At 45.4% G+C, this 17,169-nt stretch overlaps 1 protein-coding gene across 2 annotated transcripts in view; it reads right to left on the bottom strand.

The window, feature by feature from the left end:
• LOC106587148 (docking protein 4) overlaps positions 1–17,169 on the bottom strand; it is a 49,824-nt gene that overhangs the window by 18,936 nt on the left and 13,719 nt on the right. The gene's annotated exons all lie outside the window — the stretch shown is intronic.

Below are 17,169 nucleotides of genomic sequence, written 5' to 3'. Positions count from 1 at the left end.
TCGTCATTGCTTCTAATGCTTTTCGGAAAAATCACAAAAGCTACTTCAATAACAACTGAAATCAAAAGAATGTTGGTTGGTTAGATGATCCATCATGGAGACTGTTTGACCCAGTATTGAGAGCAGCCATGTGATATGCAGAGCTCGACAGTGAGGGAGATGGGTTGAGGGGGAACTGTAGTTCCAATGGCATCAATGCCCCTATTCAGACATTCAAAAGACACACTTGCACACTCGCATGTAGAGATGCAATTTAAGCATGCACACACAGACACATCACAAACACCATTGGGGGCATTGCAGAGTGAGACAGACAGGCAGACAGAGTATCTCCTGTGACCACGATGCCATCGTCAGTGTTCTGCTCTTGTGGTGCGCGGGTAAGCGGTTTGTTCGCCCGCACCCACCCGCAATTGCTAATAACCCATCTGCAACTACACCGACTATATGTGATAAAGTGAAAATCCGAGGGCCGTACCCCACCCTAACTCGCTAATATCGAATATGCGCTGTAGGCTAATCAGATTGGGTGAAAATACAATTTGACAGGGGGCGTAGGATTTTATTTGCCTGACTTAGATTTTTTTTTCGTTTCTGCTTATCATTTCCGACATTTTGGTAGGCTATTTAGTCAAACTGTCTATAATGACATACATGCAGGTTCTCTCCTGTCATTATAGAATAATGCCATAAATCAATAGAATGAATGAGTATATCTAGTTGATGTCGGTAAATTTCTCTGTCATCTCAAAAGACTTTAAAAATAAACGATTTTCTGTGCAAAAAAAAAATGTCAAAATGACATCAGTTTGACCGGTTGTAAGGAAATAGAAGCTGTGAAAATGACCCAACATGTTTCTGATCAGATTTCAGTTTGGCTTGGATTCATATTTTATGTGGTTGAAATAATATCAGCTTTTATGATGCTGATAAAGACAGCACCTCTACAGACGGCATCTAATTGCACATTCACATTCTCTCAAGATGCTGAAAGAAAGAAATCATATTTCTCCACTCCTGTTCCCGAATAGTAATTTAGCCTACATTTGGTGTATCATTTTACTACAAGAAATGCTTAATATTACGGCTGTGAGAGGTTATAGACCTACAGTCAGTGTCCAGACAGTTTCCATTTAAGCAATCAGCAGGCTACAGTTCCCTTGTCGTGCCATTCAAAGTCCCCATCTTGTGACTGTCAATTTGTAGAACACCTCCCAATCACCACACATAACACTGCCATTATCCTCTTTTACCACTTCAACAAATCTTTCCCAAACATTTACTTTTCTGGCCCTCCCTTCTCTTCATTTTCAACTATCCCTTTCACAGCTTTTCTCTATTGAATTAAAACTCGGACATTGTCCTTTTTGCCTCCGTGGATCGACATTTAACTTTTTCTGCCCGTTCCCAAAAGCGTTTGGCGATTGCCGTGTAGGCTGTTTGGCGCGCGTACAGTTAGATCCTGAAGCTTAGGCTTACGCGCTAACGCCAGATCGCCTAAAATAATGAAAGAAAAACCTCAGTGTAGCCTATAGATAGATATACATCGCACGATAATTATATATGGATTTGTTTCGTCTTGATTCAACCCGCCGGCCCGCCACCCTTCATCCACACAATATTTAATGATCCTAAACACACCCGCCCAGCGGATATAACCGCGGGGACTGCGGGTTATAAGTCAACCCACGCATCGCATCACTATTCTGCTCGCTGGGGGCAGAAATCAGTGTGGTGCATCTTCTCCCTGAGGAACTGGCGCTAAATCTCCCTGACTACGGTGGAACAGAGACATTAAACTTTAACAAGGACCTCATTAACCAGGACAGAGCCAGGCTAATCGCTCACAGCACTGTTAGTTTAGAGAAGTGGCTCACACACAGGGGAGGGGGCTAACACACACACACACACACACACACACCTTACAGACAGAATAGACACACACACACACACACACACACACACACACACACACACACACACACACACACACACACACACACACACACACACACCTTACAGACAGAATAGACACACACACACACACACCTTACAGACAGAATAGACACACACACACACACACCTTACAGACAGAATAGACACACACACACACACACACACACACACACCTACAGACAGAATAGACACACACACACACACACACACCTTACAGACAGAATAGACACACACACACACACACACACCTTACAGACAGAATAGACACACACACACACACACACACCTTACAGACAGAATAGACACACGCACACAACATATAGAGCTAAACATCTGCAGACTGGCTCCACTGTGGTCCTCTGGGACTGCTGGTGTCACCATGGTGGGTAACCTAGCTTGCCAGGCTCATAACAGCATTCTAAGAAAGTGGTACCTGGCAAAAACACACGGCTGGGAACAAGAATATATGTCGGCTGAGCAGAGGATCCTTATGTGGATGGGATTGGCTCAATGTTAGCATAGTGGGAGTGCTTGAGACACAGTTGATGTGCCATTATATCTTGGAGCACAATTGGAAAGCGATTAAATCCCATGAAAGCTATTCAAATGAGACAAACGTGCACCCCAGTGAGATAAAAAATAACTCCCAGGGTGATGCTTAGTTAAGCAGAGCTTCAATAGTGTACGTACGGAGGTGATTGCGGAATCAGGAGGATTGCACAACTCTACACATTACACATGCTGTATTACAGATCTATTCACCTATTACAAACAACATCCATGGTCAGCAATGAATAACCTGGACAACAGGGATTGCTGTCTGCAGCCAGAGGTGGGCTGGTGTGCGAAGAAGATCAATAAAGAGTGCACACAACGGAGGATCAGCTTGTCAAAACCCAACATAAAAAAAAAGGACATGCCATTGATTCTGATCCTGCACTTACCGATTCTGTGCTAGCCTTTACAATGAAACACCAGGGCCCCGTTCCTCCTCTACCCCCTCCGCCCCATAATCATTGAGATGTGCTGATTTACCTTTTTTTTCAAGATCAATACACATCAGCAGCTTTTCCCCCCTGAGACGGACAGTAAACGGCCCGCGGGTGATGTATCACCGAGCAACACATTAGTATTGATATACGTTCAGTGTGTGGAGAACACATTGTCCCTACAGAAACAAAGTCTTATCACGCCGTGTGTCAGCACAGGAAACTGCTCCATTGTACTCTGCTTGTTTTACACGATGGAGCATCGCCACTAGGCCGGCACAGAGCCGGGAGTGGGATTCTAGGGACAGACAGACAGACAGACAGACAGTATCGTCAGTCACTACTTCATAACGTGTGTTTACGATAGAGGGGAACACAGGAGTGTCTGTCGGGACCAAGGTGCTGTGGATGGTAATAGGCAGATAATGAATTCAGAGATTAGTGAATCCCACTTCGCTCCTCTCCCAGCGAACCAGGAACAAACAGCTTGTTAAAGAAGGACGTGAGGTGAGACGGCGTGGGTAACAGTGTTTTTAACGAAGGCGAGGCAGGAACACCTGCTCCGGCTGTAAGTGTAGGTTGAGACAAAAGGCTGCAGACAGGCCCGTCTCTGGGAACAGAGCGACTCGATAACAAGCGGCTTTGAGGAGGGCCTTTCGGGCGTCGTCTGTTCTCTACTTCCCTTAGAGGACAAGTTAGATCACACAGCTGGCTGCTAAACCTCTTCTTAAAGCCCATCCGCTCCTCTCAGCCACACATTTAGAGAGGAACCTGGAGTTCCAGTGTATGCCAATGACTATAAAGCACAATGTGTCAGGACTACAAATTAAGAAGGAGAATGTTGCTATGGAAAATATGCACATTTCAGAGGGTTAAAAAAACAACACTTTTCAGTACATCCACTGTAACCATGGGAACCTAAACATGTCTCCCCAAAAGGCCTGTCTGCGCTACGGGAGAAGAGAGGAGACAATGTAAACCTCCCTGACAGAGAGAGAGCAGAGATATGCCATGCTCGGAATAACAACAGGGAACTGTGTCTGTGAGCTTGATCTCATATCTCATTCACTATCACCGAGTCATTAAAAAAGGGGCAAATCATATCAGAAGTTAGTTGCCAACGGAATACTTGTCCACATCAGTCACGCAAAATCTACCGTGACTGATCTGTGAATGTTGTTTTACTAGATCGTTTTTTTCCCTCCAATATTGTCATCTTTGAAAAAACCAAGGTGAGGCTAGCCAATGTTCACAACAACAACAAAAATTCCGTCGCTGAAATTTCAGGTCTTCTAAACAAGCAAATGTGAACATTGTGAAAATTCGGTGCAACTTCTGGCACGTTTACTGTGAACACTGTTTGTACACGCTTTAAGTTACAGTTCTAACAGTGGCCAAGTACGCTATCGGTGGCTATTTGATCATAATGTACCATCAAAAACAACGGAGAAAATGCATCCCGTAACATGGAAATAGCTGTTATATAATTCCACCTACAGTAGCAGCCAATGTGTTGTGTTCAATGTAGGCCTACATTCCATGAGACATTTGAAAAAAACATGCAGGGCTTATCATTAACCTGTTTATCAACTTGTCCTTCAGACAAGGAGGTGACTGAAAATGTTGTGTTGTTTGATGCAAGAAACCACTTTACAAAATACAACTCATTATTATTCCCATACCATTATAACAGAGAATCAGACAAATTATGCTGCCCTCTTCCTATTGGCTACTTAACTTATTCAAGCCTGTCTCAAAATAGAACCGCCCCTTTAACCTGTTAGGGCTAGGGGGCAGTATTGACACGGCCGGATAAAAAACGTACCCGATTTAATCTGGTTACTACTCCTGCCCAGTAACTAGAATATGCATATAATTATTGGCTTTGGATAGAAAACACCCTAAAGTTTCTAAAACTGTTTGAATGGTGTCTGTGAGTATAACAGAACTCATATGGCAGGCCAAAACCTGAGAAGATTCCATGCAGGAAGTGGCCTGTCTGACAAGTTGTTGTTCATCTTGGCTCTTTTTATTGAAGACTGAGGATCTTTGCTATAACGTGACACTTCCTACGGCTCCCATAGGCTCTCAGAGCCCGGGAAAAAGCTGAATGATATCAAGGCAGCCTCTGGCTGAAACACATTATCGCGTTTGGCAAGTGGCCGATCAGAGTACTATGGGCTTAGGCGCGTGCACGAGTCAACCCCGTGCTTTATTTTCTTTCCTCTTTTTACCTAAACGCAGATTCCCGGACAGAATATTATCGCTTTTTTACAAGAAAAATGTCATAAAAATTGATTTTAAACAGCGGTTGACATGCTTCGAAGTACGATAATGGAATATTTAGACATTTTTTGTCACGAAATGCGCCATGCTCGTCACCCTTATTTACCCTTTCGGATAGTGTCTTGGACGCACGAACAAAACGCCGCTATTTGGATATAACAATGGATTATTTGGGACCAAACCAACATTTGTTATTTTAGTAGAAGTCCTGGAAGTGCATTCTGACGAAGAACAGCAAAGGTAATAACATTTTTCTTATAGTAAATCTGACTTTGGTGAGTGCTAAACTTGCTGGGTGTCTAAATAGCTAGCCCTGTGATGCCGGGCTATCTACTGAGAATATTGCAAAATGTGCTTTCACCGAAAAGCTATTTTAAAATCGGACATATCGAGTGCATAGAGGAGTTCTGTATCTATAATTCTTAAAATAATTGTTATGTTTTTTGTGAACGTTTATCGTGAGTAATTTAGTCAATTCACCAGCAGTGTTCAGTGAGAATGCTAGTCACATGCTAGTCACATGCTAATGTAAAAAGCTGGTTGATTGAACAAAACATGCATGTATTGTATAACATAATGTCCTAGGGTTGTCATCTGATGAAGATCATCAAAGGTTAGTGCTGCATTTAGCTGTGGTTTGGGTTTATGTGACATTATATGCTAGCTTGAAAATGGGTGTCTGATTATTTCTGGCTGGGTACTCTGCTGACATAATCTAATGTTTTGCTTTCGTTGTAAAGCCTTTTTGAAATCGGACAGTGTGGTTAGATTAATGAGAGTCTTGTCTTTAAAATGGTGTAAAATAGTCATATGTTTGAAAAATTGAAGTTTTTGCATTTTTGAGGTATTTGAATATCGCGCCACGGGATTACACTGGCTGTTGAGTAGGTGGGACGCAAGCGTCCCACCTAGCCCATAGAGGTTAAAAAGCTCTTCACCTGACTTGCTTTCAAACATGGCTAGAAATGCACACGTTTTGTGCTCTTATAGGAAGCAACCACTCCCCCATTATTGACTAGAAATGAGCTATAACTGGGATAATACCTCTCTAACTAGCAAAGAATATGAACAAATGTGCACAGGTGGCTACATGCAGCTCTCGCTTTGATCTCAAAACAAGCGCTTCTACTCACGCTGTAAACACAGTCCAGCTCAGTATGGGCCCGAGTCATGCCTTTAAATGCAACAGAATCCTACTCCAATGTGCTCTTCCTACAAGAAAATCTCTTGCATAGTTCGTTTTGTTTCAGGATGTTGCATTGAAAGTGGCGTTGATTCGAGCACAATTCGCACAGTAGCGTTAACTAAAGGGGAAAACTAGAAACGTGAGTGAAGTTCAATCTGATGCGTCTCTGCGCGGGCTGAAATGTCTTCTGCGAGGCAGTCCCGAGGGAGCTGTGCCGCCCGAGTGCAGCTTTGAGGGAACAACGAGGCCAACTCTACCGTATGGCTGTCTTGAAAGGCACTTTCCTCTCTTCACTTCTCGCCTGATGACTGACCCTACCTGCTCCCTCGCTCCTCTCTGCATTGTATTGTCGATGTCAGAGTTCGATACGGATCCCACTCTGCCCTGTTGCTGGAAGATGGATTGAACCACACACACACACACAGAGAGCCAGCAGCTACATGGACCTCCTGACCTGTTGAGGTGTGAGGGAGGTGTGGTAGCTAGAGGCAGGGAGGTGTGTTAAACCACAGATCATCCATTATGCATATATTGACCAGACACTCAAGAGGCTGCTCTAACAATGAAAATAAAATGTCTTCAAAAATGGAAGGCAGTCGGGAGGAGGCAGGTGGGACCATTCTAGCCAATGAGACGGCAGATACCCGTGTGAGCAACAGGCACAACTTCGATATAAAGTGGTTTTCTTTTTCAAAGTCACCTGTCCTACTTCTATCAGTACACTCGTAAAAACCCAAGCATTACACAACTTCCGTTCGATCAAATAAGCCACACGTAGCAAATAAGCTATTCATTAATTTTTTTTTGCTAAACAAATACTACACTCTCATTGACCTCCATACAAAAACACCTCGTTTGGTGAGCGGGGAAACGAAGAACAAAAAAAACGCCACCTGCAGGAGAAGATAGATTTTGGGCCCAGTTATTCCTCTCGCTTTGCCGCAATCCTCTCTGGTGAAACACATATCGGTGCTCCTATCACCATACAACGAGCCTATCAGCATACAGTGCTGAATCACTCGCAGCCAATCGTTTGCCGGGGCTGGCATGGATAAAAGGTCACACACTGGTTGAATATTATACAAGAAACTCACTGGAGTCTACAGTCAAGTAATAGACACTGCACATATCTGACATCTGTATTCAGGCAACGGGAGTCTTAGGCAGGGCAGAGAATGCAGGAGAGCTGATTAGCTGGCAGGAGGAGGAGAGAATGCAGGAAGTTTGTGTTTGCTGGAGGCTAAATGTGTCTAGGCAAAGAGGCCTGTGTCAGTTTGAGTTCTTATGAGCGAGGGCATGTTTATTGTGGTAAATCCTGAGATAGCTTGAGGCTAAGAGGCAGATTGTGTTAGAGAGCCTTGGCTAACTGGAGTCGAGCGGAATAGGGGGAGTTAGTAGCAGGATACAGAATGTAAGCTAATGTGGAAAAGGGAGTGACTACACCATCATCATGACATTGGTTGTAGTTACAGACAGACGCCTCAGCATCTGTACTCCAACAGACAGACCTTCTGTGTGTGTGCCTCCGTGTGTACATGTGAGCATGCGTGTGTGTGTGTGTGTGTGTGTGTGTGTGTGTATATGAGTTAACAGCTGAGCTGTAGAGCAGCGCAGCAGCTCTCTCTGCAATGTGTACCAGTTGGAACTGCTGTCTGGTGAATCCAATCCCCCGTATCCCCTCTCTCAGCTGTGCCCATCTCAGCCTAATCAAATCCCCAGAGCACCAGGTGTGCCCAGGGCAGGTTAATCTAATGCCAGGTGTGCCCATCTCAGCTGAATTAGATCATGCTACATTAGGCGCAAGACAGATCCAGATATGTCATCTTCTCTCTGGGAGGGAGGGAGGGAGGGAGGGAGGGAGGGAGGGAGGGAGGGAGGGAGGGAGGGAGGGAGGGAGGGAGGGAGGGAGGGAAGGAAGGAGGGAGGGAGGCAAAGGGGGTTAGGGAAAGGGGTTGATTGTCAGTGTCAGGTCAATTTCATGAGCCACTTCACTTCCATTCCCTTGGAGAGGTTAGTGAGGTGAAAAGAATGGAGCATTCCAGCCATCGATCAGGTGGGGAAGGGAAGGAGAGAGAGCAGATCGACTACAGTGTAATGCTATGAGTGAGGCTGTGTGCGTGTGTGTGTGTGTGTGTGTGTGTGTGTGTGTGTGTGTGTGTGTACGTGCGCACGTCTTCATAGGGTTAATAACTTCGGCTCTGTGAGCTTGACAGATTTGCTCTGTGGTGTTCAACAGCTTCAACTTGGAGAGGACGGCATCCATTTAGGGGGCGACGAAAAAGACCCAAGAGCTTCATGTTCTCTCTCGTTCTGACTTCCTCTTCCACCCACACGTCAATGTCACCCATCGCTCTCCTTTCACCATTGATTATACAGTATGTCTATCTCTGTTTTTACCTCTATGTCACTCAAGTCTATTCTATAAATGGGACCTTTATAATAATGAGTCATCCTCACCCTCCACAATCTGAGGGCATCATGTGACAGCCATTCACCAGGAGAGAGGCTTTGCATGCTGGGGTGGCATCCTCCCCACGGAGCAGACGGCTGTCTAACACACAGGGGGCAACAAGCAGCTGGTACACAAGATGGTAGAGGGGGTACCAGCCAAGAGGGAGGATCAACCAGTAAAAATACCAATGAGGGAGAAAAGATGGAGGAAAAGACAGGTACAGACAGACAGACAGACAGACAGACAGACAGACAGACAGACATATATATGAGCTTTCTTCAGACTCTGTGCAGTTTCTTCAGACTACAAATATTACTCCTTGTCCACACACGCACTCACACACGCACTCACACTCACACACACACATAAACACACACCAATTATTATTTGACTCCACAAACAGACCCCCTGGGAAGAGACCTGGGAAAAGGCCCAGGGAACGCCACCTCCCGTCTACTCCCTCCATCTCTCCCCTCACTTAATGAGACAGACAGACTGCTGTGAAGAAGGGATGAGGTCAGGGGAGGATGTGGGCAGGAAAAAGGACAGAGAAAACAAAGATGGAGAGAAGGAGGATAAAAAAGGAAGAGAGGTGCTCCTTGGGGTGACAATAGGCAGCTCTGTCACAGTAACGGCTAACGAAATGCCACACCAGGTTTCAGTGCTCGTTTCATTCTTCTTTTCCTCCGTTGAGTCTGACACGTACACCTTCAACTGTCTTTAAAAACAGGGAAGCGGAAAAAGGACATTCATACCATGTGACCGTCTGGGGAATGGATCCGTGTGTTGATACAAGGCTGGCTAAAACGATTGACAGAGGACATGACAGAGACTTGACATCGAATGGCTGGTCTTGACATTGTCCTGGGACCGTTATTCGAAGAGAAACTATGGTCGATCTGAAATGAGCACGGGGTCACATAATGACCCCGTGCCAAAAGCAGACCACCAGATCAACCGTGGCCCGGGACCTGCGCTAATTAAGTTTAGCCAATCACGGGACATTAACACAATTGATCCCCCGCCTATGCAAGATTAGAATCATTTATCATTGATCAAGAATCAATTGCCTCACTCTATTTGGAATTGAACGCTGCCCGTTTTCAACATGTGTAATAGAACTGCCAGTGGCTGCGAGTCTGGAGGTCATTGTAGGATTCAGTGTCCAATTCAATCACAAAGCCAGCCTGCCCCCCTTGGGATCCAGAGAGCCAATGAAAGGTGGATGTAGAAGTGAGAATCGATGAATGCACAGCAGTTTATTAAACTAGCATTTTACGCTCTGGTATGATATCGACGGAGAAACGGGAGCACGGTATAAGTTAGGCTTGCTGCTCATTCGACAGGAGCCAGGGAATTGGCAATGCAAAGCACTTTCCACAGAGAAATGTTTAAAAAAAATATAGACTCCATTTTATGGTATCAACTATTGGTTTGACTGAACAATAACTTGAAAATGGAACCCAGGGAGACAAAACAGGCAGACAGGCAAACAACAGAAAGTCAAATAAAAGACTGCTCGCTGTGCCAAAGGGTTCAGGGACAAGGACAAGGTTGAGGGGAATACAAGCAGCCTAGGACTGCATTTCGAACGACAGTGGGGAAGGATGAGAGAAAGGGAAAAAGAGAGAGGGCAAGGTGCATTCCACCCTTTTGTTCCGCATGTCGTCCACTTGGCCATTTTGTGGCGAAGGACGTTTGATGGCGCTTTCGTGACAGGGAGTTTTCTGTCGGCCTGGAGCTTTTTGTCTCCACTGTCAGCACAGAGAGAATTACCTGCAGTCGCAGCGCTGACCTGGACACCGATAAAGCGCGATGAGGACAGAGAGAAAGGGGGAACATGGAAAGAAAAGACAATGACGTCTTTGCGGATATAATTATGGTAATGTCCAGACGTTATTTGGTGTGATTTGTTTTTGATTATGTATTTCTTTCTTTCTTTCTTTTTGTTTTCATCTAGAGACGGGTGTGGGAAAATTAGCGTGCGCTAGAAACACCAGTGCAATGCGTCGGACGATTGTTTGTTCAATGTGTCAATGTGTTTGTACTTGTCCCTATCCAAATAAACTAGACAAAAAGGACAAAAATCAGACATAAAGTGAAGAAAGATGTCTCAGCTGGTTGATTGAATTTCCCCCATTTCTCTGGCTGGCTGCAGAGAGTCAATAATGGCTCCTGCCACCCCTACTGCTGAGTCAACTGATATTGTGTGGACGTGTGCGAGTGTGTCGTCTCACAGTGTATCTGACGGACTCAGGATGTAGGACGCCGCAAAGTTTACCCTGTAGCTTACACTTACACAGCTCCTCAAAACCCAACTTCACGCCAGAAATCAAATACTTTGTGTTTTGTCGTAGTACCATTAACTTGTTATGGATAGGGGGCAGTATTTTCACAGCCGGATAAAAAACGGACCCGATTTAATCTGGTTATTACTCCTGCCCAGAAACTAGAATATGCATATAATTAGTAGCTTTGAATAGAAAACACTCCAAAGTTTCTAAAACTGTTTGAATGGTGTCTGTGAGTATAACAGAACTCAAATGGCAGGCCAAAACCTGAGAAGATTCTGTACAGGAAGTACCCTGCCTGACCATTTCTTGGCCTTCTTTGTCATCTCTATCCAAAACAAAGGATCTCTGCTGTAACGTGACATTTTCTAAGGCTCCCATAGGCTCTCAGAAGGCGCCAGAACGTTGAATGATGACTTTGCAGTCTCTGGCTGAAAAACAGTAGCGCATTTGGTAAGTGGTCGATCTGAGAACAATGAGACGGGCGTGCGCGTGCACGAGAAGAGTCCATTTTAGATTTTGAGTCTTTGAATGAAAACAGGGTTTCTCGGTCGGAATATTATCGCTATTTTACGAGAAAAATCGCATAAAAATTGATTTTAAACAGCGTTTGACATGCTTCGAAGTACGGTAATGGAATATTTTGAAATTTTTTGTCACGATACGCGTCCGCGCGTCACCCTTCGTTACCCTTCGGATAGTGTCTTGAACGCACGAACAAAACGCCGCTATTTGGATATAACTATGGATTATTTGCAACCAAACCAACATTTGTTATTGAAGTAGAAGTCCTGGGAGTGCATTCTGACGAAGAACAGCAAAGGTAATCCAATTTTTCTTATAGTAAATCTGAGTTTGGTGAGTACCAAACTTGGCGGGTGTCAAATTAGCTAGCCCGTGATGGCGAGCTATCTACTCAGAATATTGCAAAATGTGCTTTCACCGAAAAGCTATTTTAAAATCGGACACCGCGATTGCATAAAGGAGTTCTGTATCTATAATTCCTAAAATAATTGTTATGTTTTTTGTGAACGTTTATCGTGAGTAATTTAGTAAATTCACCGGAAGTGTTCGGTGGGAATGCTAGTTCTGAACGTCACATGCTAATGTAAAAAGCTGTTTTTTGATATAAATATGAACTTGATTGAACAAAACATGCATGTATTGTATAACATAATGTCCTAGGAGTGTCATCTGATGAAGATCATCAAAGGTTAGTGCTGCATTTAGCTGTGGTTTTGGTTTTTGTGACATTATATGCTAGCTTGAAAAATGGGTGTCTGATTATTTCTGGCTGGGTACTCTGCTGACATAATCTAATGTTTTGCTTTCGTTGTAAAGCCTTTTTGAAATCAGACAGTGTGGTTAGATAAAGGAGAGTCTTGTCTTTAAAATGGTGTAAAATAGTCATATGTTTGAAAAATTGAAGTTTTCGGATTTTCGAGGAGTTTGTATTTCGCGCCACGCCCAATCATTGGATATTGGAGTGGTGTTCCGCTAGCGGAACGTCTAGATGTAAGAGTTAAGGAGGAGTTTTGGGTGTGTGTGTGCGGGTCACCCCACATGCCCTTTCAGAGTTCCCCCTGCCCCAGTAACACTCCCTCCCTCCCAATCCTATCTCATCCTCCTATCACATCGTGCATAACCCCCCGGCTCATAATCCTTGTATCATATCCCATTAAACCCCCCCCCCCAAAAAAAATTATCTGCCGAAGCACGCAACGCAACGACACACACACACACACACACACACACACACACACACACACACACACACACACACACACACACACACACACACACAAAGAGAATAAGAGGGAAGAGGAGATTCATTCTCACTCTATTCTCTGGTTCTCTGCCCTAATAAGTCTTTATCCCCAGTAGGAGGCAGGAGGGATCAATGCCGAGGGCTAAAGGAACCCAGCTGACTTCAGAAACAAGTGAGAGGTCGCTCTTAATTAATACAGCTTGGCTATTGCTGGCGGGGTTTAACCCACCATGCCTGGCTCACTGGGAGAAACACAGGGAGAGAGAGAGAGAGGGTGGAGATAATACACTATGAGCAGGCTGAAAAAATAGATATATTCTAATATGTTCTGACCACACAGTCCACCGAGAGAGATGTTCTTAGAACATGTCAACGTTTCCATCCCCCGGGGCTGGGAGTAGTGAGTGGGTGGAAGGCAGGATCATTCTCCCGCTCTTGAAACGGAAGGAATAAGGACCCTAAACTGTAAGCCAGTGCATGAGAGGTTCTCTAGTGAGGTGAGGTCCTAGCAGCTATGACAAACAGTAGCATCCACACCCACAGTAAACACGAACACAGTGTAGGAACACACCATCTCTCTTCCCCCCCCCCCCGGCACTGTGAGCTCCTCCAGTCCAGCACTGTGGCACATCCAATACCTTCCTCTTCCCACCTCCGGCACAACCCATAACGCACTGCTCTGTCATCATCAAAAACCACTCTGAGGATGAGGGCGAGAGAGAGAGAGAGAGAGAGAGAGAGAGAGAGAGAGAGAGAGAGACAAGGGGAGAGCACGCACAAAGTGCTAAACGAGCAATAAAGCTGACAGCAGAGAGAGGCCATTCATCGTGTCGCCAGAGAAGAGGCTCCAGCGTTAAGACGCTCGCTAGCACCGTATTTACACCATCTATCAGAGGACAACACGCAGTACATCACCACAACCCTAACACAGCACTATGTGGACAACAGTGGAGGCTGCGGAGGGGAGGACGGCTCATAATAATGGCTGGAACGGAGCAAATGGAATGGCATCAAACAAACGAGAACCACATGTTTGATGTATTTGACACGATTCCACTCATTCTGGCAGGCGGGAGGGAGGGATCATGTCACTGGCAGGGCTGGGACAGGAGGGACTGGAGCCCAGGCAGCAGGAGATGTCCCCCAGGTCCCCCCTCACCTGTCTGTGACCCCCAACCCGACAGACACACACACCCAACCTAACCCAACCTCGGCTTCAACCTCTCCATGGCGCTACTGAGGAAGAGTCCTGACAGCAGACATACATGGACGGGCATATGTGCAAGGATGGATGCTGGCACAGATGCGTAGTCTTGCTCTGATTGGGTGCCACCGAAAGTGAGCTCACAGAGACCACTCCTCTTCGTTTCTCACACACGCACAGAGAGAGACAGAGATATTTCGCCTGAAGCCAGCACTAGGGAACGACGACAGACGCGACGCCCTGTCTGCTCACGTCTACTATCTGTCACAGATAACGCGCACACACACACATCCCTCAACACCATCCTCATAGACAGACCAGACACTCTGTCTGCAAGCGAGTCCTATCAGACAATGCCCCATAGCCAGCGAGCTCTCTCTCACACACACACACACACACACACACACACACACACAATATATATACACATTACATACACACACTAACAGGGAGAAAATGGAGCCTTTATCTAGGCGGAGGATAAGAGGAGTATTGACTAGGGAGATTGCTAGGGGCTGGCAGGCATGCACACTCCAACTACCCTATCACTGGACACAGTGTATAAAACCCCACATATCCTAAACCAACAAAAACACACACCCGATAAAAATAAAAATAAATCACACACAATAACTTAATAATCCCACGCAAACCCGTTTATGAGTATCATAAAAGAGTATCATCTTCCCATCCTAATACTTCAGAGTGTTTTTGGACATGGAGTCTGGGGTGGACTGGGAGCTGATAACCATCGTTAACCCTTGCAGTGAAAGCACACACGCGGATAGCCATCTGACCCTTTCGGGGGCCGTGAAAACACACCCTCAGGTCATTACCAGCAGAGGGGTGTGGGAAAGAGACACAGGTAGGGGCCAGGTTACAGACACTAACTCTGTGTTCTAAACGGCACGATAATCCCTGTATAGTGCACTACTTTTGACCCAGGTATTTACTTGTATGCCAAGGCATCATTACACCACTGTTTTGTACTTCTTCGGTTTTTTGTGATCGTCCATAACTTGAAACCTGTCATGACATCATTTTGCAGCACACAATCACGTTTACATTTTACAATCTAGAGATGTTTTCTGTCAGAAGAAACCCACAGATGATACGCTCTTCGAAAAAAAGGGTTCCAAAAGGAATCTTCATCTGTCCCCATAGGAGAACCCTTTTTGGTTCCAGGTAGAACCCTTTTGGGTTCCAGGTAGAACCGTCTGTGTAAAGGGTTCTACCTGGAACCAAAAAGGGTTCTCCTATGGGGACAGCCGAATAACCCTTGTAGGTTCTAGATAGCACCTTTCTTTCTATTAGTGTACGAGAGAAGGGAGATTAAATTTCAACCCAATAAAACGCTCCCTAGCACAAAAGTACAGTCAGTGAAATGTAGCCGTGTTCTTCATTTGGAGCCAGTGATATTTGCTTTCTAGTGCTGCGGGTGATTCTTTCCATCTCTCTCTCCATCAAGACGGGATCCGTTTATCTCACAACCACCAGACTTTTGAATTGTCTAAGAGAGGATTTTAAAGTCAATTTTTTTGGCCCTCAGCAAGCTGTACTACTTTCTAGAAGAAAACACGTCACTTAGCAGTCAGAGCCCTAAACACACACACGCGCACACACACACACACACACACACACACACACACACACACACACACACACACACACACACACACACACACACACACACACACACACACACACACACAGTTTGAACACACTCATTCTGTCTAAAGAGTTCCTGTTCTGAAGAGTTATACAGTAGCTCATATAAACTGAGCAAACACTAATCTGGTGAACAGTTTAATCCTGGGATCTGGCTTGTCTTTTCACTTGAACTTGTCTGATTTGCATTTCTATTTAAGCAAGGTAACAGATCTTAGAGCACACAAAGCATCCACTGAGACAATAAGCCAGCCTTAATAAATACAGAGAGGTTTATTAAAGCTGCTCAAATCTACTGCTGACCCCTCGAGATGTGGATTTTGCTGCTACTGCAAAATGAACAGTTTGGCCTGACCAAGCCGAGAGAAGGTGGTGGTGTGGGGGTGGGGGCAATGCAGTTAGAAATAGAATAGCAATAACTGGAACAGAAAGGGATGGAGAAAAGAGAGAGAAAGAGAGGGGAGGGAGAGAGGGGTCACAGAGGGAGGTAGCGCTGGAAAGAGCTTTGATGCTACATTATCTTTTCACCCTTGCTGTGCTGCCCTAGGCTGTACTCTCCTCACAACACGAGAGGCTCAAAGTAATGCTCATAGTAATGGCCGGAACGGAGCAAATGGAATGGCGTCAAAACACCTGGAAACGATGAGTTTGATGTATTTGATATCGTTTCACTGATTCCGCTACGATCATTACCATCAGCCTGTTCCCCCTATTATGGCGCCAGCAGCCTCCTGTGCCCCTCAACACACACACACTGCATGAACACACACACACACACACACACACACACACACACACACACACACACACACACACACACACACCACCCCATTAACATACAGTAGTGGGGTAACTATGCAGATGTCTAGGGAACACCGCACCTCAGAATCTGTGCCACAGTCACTGTCAAACTTATCAGTCCTTTTCTCTCCTCATTCAACTCAATGAATACCATCTGCCAAGCCAGGGACAGAAACAGAACAGCCCACAGACCTTACAGAGAGACTGGCGCCTTGAGGGTGTGGGTTTATGTGTGTGTGTGTGTGTGTGTGTGTGTGTGTGTGTGTGTGTGTGTGTGTGTGTGTGTGTGTGTGTGTGTGTGTGTGTGTGTGTGTGTGTGTGTGTGTGTGTGTGTGTGTGTGTGTGTGTGTGTGTGTGTGTGTGTCTGAATTCGGACGTTTGCACACAGGGCTTAATCTCTGACGCAGTGTCTAATTTCTAACACAACCCAGAGCCTTTTGGTCAAGCCCCAGTCCAAATTGGAGCCAGGCCAGGTCAATGTCTGGGGGAGTGGAGGACCCTGCTCCCTCCTCCCTCCTCACCCACACCCTTCACATACCCCCCTACACAGCCCATCACAAGGCTGTTG

Source organism: Salmo salar, chromosome ssa26 (genome assembly GCF_905237065.1).
Source record: "Salmo salar chromosome ssa26, Ssal_v3.1, whole genome shotgun sequence".
In the NCBI taxonomy this organism is placed as follows: domain Eukaryota; kingdom Metazoa; phylum Chordata; class Actinopteri; order Salmoniformes; family Salmonidae; genus Salmo; species Salmo salar.
This window is presented reverse-complemented; position numbering and strand designations above follow the sequence as displayed.